This window comes from Parasteatoda tepidariorum, chromosome X1 (genome assembly GCF_043381705.1).
Source record: "Parasteatoda tepidariorum isolate YZ-2023 chromosome X1, CAS_Ptep_4.0, whole genome shotgun sequence".
In the NCBI taxonomy this organism is placed as follows: Eukaryota; Metazoa; Arthropoda; class Arachnida; order Araneae; family Theridiidae; genus Parasteatoda; species Parasteatoda tepidariorum.
The window spans coordinates 55,697,934-55,704,256 of NC_092214.1; the positions used below are offsets into that span (position 1 = coordinate 55,697,934).

At 29.4% G+C, this 6,323-nt stretch overlaps 1 protein-coding gene across 3 annotated transcripts in view; it reads right to left on the minus strand.

Moving 5' to 3' along the window:
- LOC107436979 (major facilitator superfamily domain-containing protein 6-B) overlaps positions 1 to 3,359 on the minus strand; it is a 19,098-nt gene extending 15,739 nt beyond the window's left edge. Inside the window, exon 1 of one of the 3 annotated variants that reach the window (XM_016048827.4) lies at positions 3,083 to 3,359. The gene's annotated coding sequence lies outside the window, so the exon portion shown is untranslated. The remainder of the gene's footprint in view (positions 1 to 3,082) is intronic. The other 2 variants (XM_016048828.3, XM_016048826.3) reach the window with 2 other exon arrangements.
- Positions 3,360 to 6,323: the final 2,964 nt, after the last annotated feature.

Below are 6,323 nucleotides of genomic sequence, written 5' to 3' on the forward strand. Positions count from 1 at the left end.
CCCCCCCCCCCTCTTGTGGTTCTACTTCTGTGTCTTAACAACCTATTATTAATAAAACTACCACCTAATATTTTAAACATGCTATATCGGAACAGCCTGTTATTTTTATCACAGGCTAGTATTTTGGAACAGGCGATATTTTGTCACAGGCTAGTATTTTGGAACAGGAGATATTTTTTCACAGCTAGTATTTTGGAACAGGCAGTATTTTGTCACAGGCTAGTATTTTGGAACAGGTGATATTTTTTCACAGCTAGTATTTTGGAACAGGCGATATTTTGTCACAGGCTAGTATTTTGGAACAGGCGATATTTTTTCACAGCTAGTATTTTGGAACAGGCAGTATTTTGTCACAGCTAGTATTTTGGAACAGGCGATATTTTGTCACAGCCTAGTATTTTTTGGAACAGATGGTATTTTGTCACAGGCTAGTATTTAGGAACAAGCTAGTATTTTGTCATAGCCTTTCTTACTATTTTGCAGTTTAAGCTAATTTGCAGCAATGCCGGGCATGGTGACCTGTCTTCCATGACCTTTGGGTTTTCAGGCATATGGGGAGGGGGCACTTTGTTTACAATTGCATTTTCCATATTTCCTTATTTTCATGTTTCCTACAAGTTTAATAAAAAAAAAATTCACGAAATTTTCCTACAAAATATGAGTCTTATTGTCTAATTTCTTCTCTCCTGTGCCTTGGGGTATTAATCCGTTTTTCCTTCGAGGAGAATTTCATTCCCCCTTTCTTACCCTTATCGCCTTACGAGATCATCGCCAACAAAACCAATTATTTTTATTTTTTGAATCCGGAATGAAAACTTTAGCAGAAGAGTTCCGATTTCTGTGTGGATGCTAGTTTCTGTTTAGTTAAAGTGATTCTTCGCTTACCTGACCAAGTACCAATCTTCATTTCTATAGTTCTTTTTTTCTTCTTTTCCCTTTATTTCAATCGATTTATTTTGTTATTCACAGATATATTTTAAAACAAAGGGATTCACTAAAATAAAAAGTTTGTTTTTCATTAAAGCTTCATATGTAATTAAAATTAAATAAACTTTTGCCTTAGATTTAATTCGTTTCATAAAATTTTTTAGCAAAATAAATTCACCATATGTTTTAAAATGCTTTAAGACAGGGAAAAAATTAAATATCACATTTACCCATTATAGCTTTCTGATTATGTCATTTTAATAAAGATAGGAAGGATATGAAAATAATAGTGTAATAATGTAATCTCTAGGAGAGGAGATTTCATTAAATAAAAATGTAAAAAAAAATTTGGAATAACATACATTAATAAAAAATTTTATTTTAAATTTATATATATATGTATGTGTCTAATCATAAATACAGGAGTTTGACAAAATAATTGAGACACTTCGATACTAACACATTTTTTAATATTTAAAAAATAAATACTTAGAGAATCAGTTCATAAATTTAAAAATTATTAAATGGTACGATTTCTCCTACATACCAATGAAGTTCAACGCTTTTTGAAGTTTGAGGTACCGACAATGAACTACAAACGGAAAAAAATGTTTTTCAACAACTGTGCCAAAAATGTGGCAATAAATTTGTAACTCATAACTATTATTTTGGATATTATATGCAATAATTGGACAAAACTTCGTACACCTTGGTTAAATATTTATGGAGATGTATGAAAAAAAATTTTTTTTTTTTTTTTGCTGTAGTTTAAATATTAAAAAAAAAAAATTAAACAAAGCGTTTGAATCAATTTTAAACTGATAAAGAAATTATTGCTTTAAAATTAAAAAAATAATAATTAAAACTGCGCCAGATAAGAGTAATTGAAGTAGGTGCTTTATACAGCGCATGTGCGAAAAAAAATTTAAAAAAAATATTATCTTAACTTATTAGTTGTCAAATACGATTCACTGTAAGATTAAGTCCGATTTAAATATCTTAAAAATGAAAAGAGTTTCAAGCAATTTTCTAAGTAGTTTTCTTACTCTTTTAAGAGAAAGCTCAAAATTATGAGGGATTTTCCACAAATTTCATTTCGTACTATTAAACAAGATTTATTAACAAATGATAATACCCTACAAATAATGGTCTGGAGAGAGAGAGAGATAGTAATAGAGGCGTTCAGATCTGAAATGAATAAGGTTCATAAATTACAGTTTTCGAGATTATCGTGGTTAAAATCTAATAATGATAGTGATTTAAAGCAATCTGGTTTTTAGGGGACTTGACTCGAATGGATCGAAAAATACAAATATACCATTAACAAGTATCAATCTAAAACCTAGCATACTTTTATCAAAAAATATAAAAATTATTAATGACCTTTTTCAACACCTTTAGTTTCACGTAATTCTAAGGAGTTGGGAGAGCTATAATTCGGTTAAGTGTACAATATACCCTTCCTTAATACATAAACCCATTCCTACCTTCGTTAATATCAAATACGTAACGAAAAACATTTCTTGACACCTAGGCTTTCATAATTTAAGGTGTAGGATTTAATTCGTTATTTGAAATATTGGGTACATATTATTTTTATAGATCATGACGAATCATTTATTTAAATAGCTTTAATTACAAGTACAAAATTAGGATGAAATGTGAAAAATTTCGAATAAAATATGAGATCACTGATTTATTTATGTGTACAATTAAATCTTGTAATTACATAATAATGTGGTAAAGTAGTGATTGATTTTTTAAAAGTAAAACAAGTGATTACGAATGGCAAATAAATAAATACGAAAAAAAGAGGATATACCTTTTAAAATGTAAATTCTCAAATACATTACTTTAATGCTAAAATAACAGTTATCACTTTTAAAATGAAAATTACAGTGTCGAAATAGAAAATCGAGGGAAATATTGTTTAAAAAATTGAATAAGTATAAAAATGCATACTATAAATTAATATATAAATACATAAATGTAATGACAAAAATAAATCTATGTATAATTTTACATTAATTTTGCGTGTTCTTGCTGTTAGTAATTATGGAATATACTGAATCTAACGTAATAAAAGTATGCACTGTTATGGTAGTGTACTCAGCCAATAATATTCAATTTTCTAAATTAAAAACAAAGAACTTACCCTTCAGAATTCTTAGGTAAATGGTTACGCACTCCTAAATCTGTCTTACCTAATCAGCTTCATCACCCTAAGTTAATTTTTTGCCAACAAAACAAATAAAGAAAGGTCATCTGATAACTTTGCAGCTATCATGAAATGTGACTACGTATAAGAAAAATCTATTAGGAATTAAAATAAAGCTACTTCATTTAAGAGAATGATGGATATATGTATTTACGTGTTTGAAATAATTTTTTGTAGCAGATGAACATTTTGCATGTGAATGAGTGGGTCAGTTCCGCGGTACGTTGCTTTTGGAGCCAGCTCCAAATTTTTCTACTTTTGAGAAGTTAATCGTTTGACAGTTGATTTTTCCGATTGTTTCAATTCACATTTTTCACGTGACGGCATTATTCATTTCATAATAATTCTTTTGTTAATACTTTAAATATATTCACGACTTTTACGAATATAGAGAATATTCAACCAAATATGGTTCAACCTTATTATNCTTCATGTTTGACGAAATACATTTAAGAATATTTTTATCAGCAAGTAAGATTCCTACAGACGCGTCACGCGTCTGTAGGAGTCTTACTTGCGCTACGCGTAGACTTACTTGCTACAGACGCGTAGGCGCGTCACCCCTACACACGCCAACCGGAAGCGGTGTCCCTTTCGTACGCCAAAACGAAGGGGTGTGCAACCCTACGTGCATTACCCCTCTTTAACCCCCTATATCATTATCTCCTCCATCATGGCTGCAGCTTCTTAGAGGGGCGGGGGCTAAAATCCAGGTGCATCTAAAAACGGATTAATACCCCAAGACACCCTTCTCTCCTAAGTCTTACACTCTCTCTTTCTCATTTTTTTTAAACTTTTTTTTAAGACAATAAATATTTTAACTTTTTATTCCCTTATAAGAAGTTGGTGTTAAAATTGTTAAAACTATATTTAGTATGCGAATTCAAGCTATATTTAAACACTTCTTTGTATGCAAGCTATAGTGTTTGATAATATAGTGTTTGATAATTATATTATTATCAAACACTATATTTTTTCTCCCAATGTTTATCCTTTTTTACTTCGTCTACTTTAAAATGCTGAACTTATGACGAAGCATGAAGGGGTAGTACAATAGTACAGAGAAGATGAAGGGTAGTAGAATAATATGTAAATATTTCTATTTTCTTTTTTATGAAAAAAAGGAGAAACAATTCTTAACTTTCAGCCAAAGGAAGCATAAAGTTGTCGATTATGGACTCTAAGACTAATTACATTGCTATTATTTTTATATATATTAGGAAACTATCTGATGGATGTTCGGGTTAAGCAAAATATTTTATGAATGGGATTTAATAATGAAGTTTAGTAATAAAGTTTTAAGGGTCATTAAATTTATGTATTTTATACATTTAATGAAAAATTCAGAATATTTTTTTTGAAATAGTAAATTGCTCACTATAGAGTAACTACGGCCTACATTTACATAAAAATGCTCCATNGCTTTTCGCTTGTATTCTTAGCAAGACAAAACGAGGAAGAAAAAAAAATTAAAGGGCATTTTTGATTTTTTACTGCATACAAAAAGATGAGGCGTTTTCGGAGAAATTCGGCGACATTTTAGAACATAAGTTAAGATTTGAGGGATTTCTGTCCTCAGAGTTTGAAAGTTATTAAGGATAAGAACTGAGGACTGTGCTCAAGACTTAAGGACGATCACTTTACCCTACACATAGTTTGAATTGGGTGTAATTTTTTCAACCTTTTTTATAAATGTTTTTAATCATATATGGGTGTTTTCAGTAAATATCACATATATAGTAACATTAGACTATAGTGAATTAAATGTTAAATTCAGCTTATTCTTTGGTTATGGTTTAATTCTTTTAACGTTTTGTTTTTCAAATTCTAGAAGACAATTTTTAAAGGACAGTTTCAAAAATTTAATAAGCCTGGACATCTGACTTTACTGAGAACAGAACTTAAAAATTTCTAAGAAGGATATTCCTTTCTGAAAAAAAAAAAAAATTCTAAGAATAAAATTAAGTTATTGTTAGGAATATTGATCCCTTCTTAATCTTCTAAAAAAGATGCAGATTGTTCTGTAACTTAAGGTATGTTGAAATTATGCATTTGTTAACACCAGGGGCAGCGAAATTTTTTTTCATCATCGACCGCAAAAACTTACTAATTCTTTTATTTTCATAAAATCAAATTTTTTTTCATTAGTAAATGAGAAGGATGTTCTTGATGACTATTTGCCACATTAGCAATGTTTTGTTTGAAATTTGTTAGTTTCAGTTTTACATCGTTTCAGAGCATTACATTCAATTCGTTTTTCTGCTTTGTTAAAAGAGAATTAACCTAATTAAACCATATATGAGCTTGGGAAAGCAATTTAAAAGAGAAATGCTACACAACAAAGTTTTGAATATTTTTGGGTAATACTCATCTAAAATGCACTCTCAGTTAAATTATTAAAGCCTTAACCATCTTTGCTTCAAGATTAACAAATATTTCAATGACTTCATCTTTTCAACTTAGCAAAAAGTGGTGCAATAATTTATTCTGGAACATTTCAATGTCTCAAAACAAAATTTAAAATCCTAGTTTAATTTTCAAAATCTTTGAGCCCGAATAGCATTGGTACTCATTCGACCTCTAAATAATATTGGTACCTAATAATATTACCACTTTGGTCCCCCGTTTTACACCTTTCAATAATTATTCAAATGATCGTTTGAAAAATTGCATATCAGGGCTTAAAAACCATATTGCCCGACATGGCCAGGGTCGTTAAAATTCTATTTATTGATGTATTTTCCACTCTTCCCTGCCCACCAGGCAAGTAAATATTTAACCTTTAACCAGAAATACATTTTAGAGCTCTCTCAAATTTTGTTGAAAATCAGATTAAAAGTACCAAGAGGAAGGGGAAAAAAAAAAGAAGAAGCTGATTTTACACAAGACTTGAATTTAAATGCATAAACAAGAATTTATAAAACTAAGTTAGCATAATACTATTTTTTTAGACAGGCTTTTTTTTCTATTAAAAAAAAGTCTACCCTGATAAAAATAATTAAATGCATAAAAATATGAAATACAAAGGTTGAATATGCAATGTGAAAGAAAGTACTATAATTACAGTGTTTTCATAACTCTTTCTTACACCTGATTAGAAAACTGCATTTGATATTGACATGTTTCCTTACTTTTCCGAAAAACTGTCAACAATTTATGTCAGTATAGATGAGAGAAA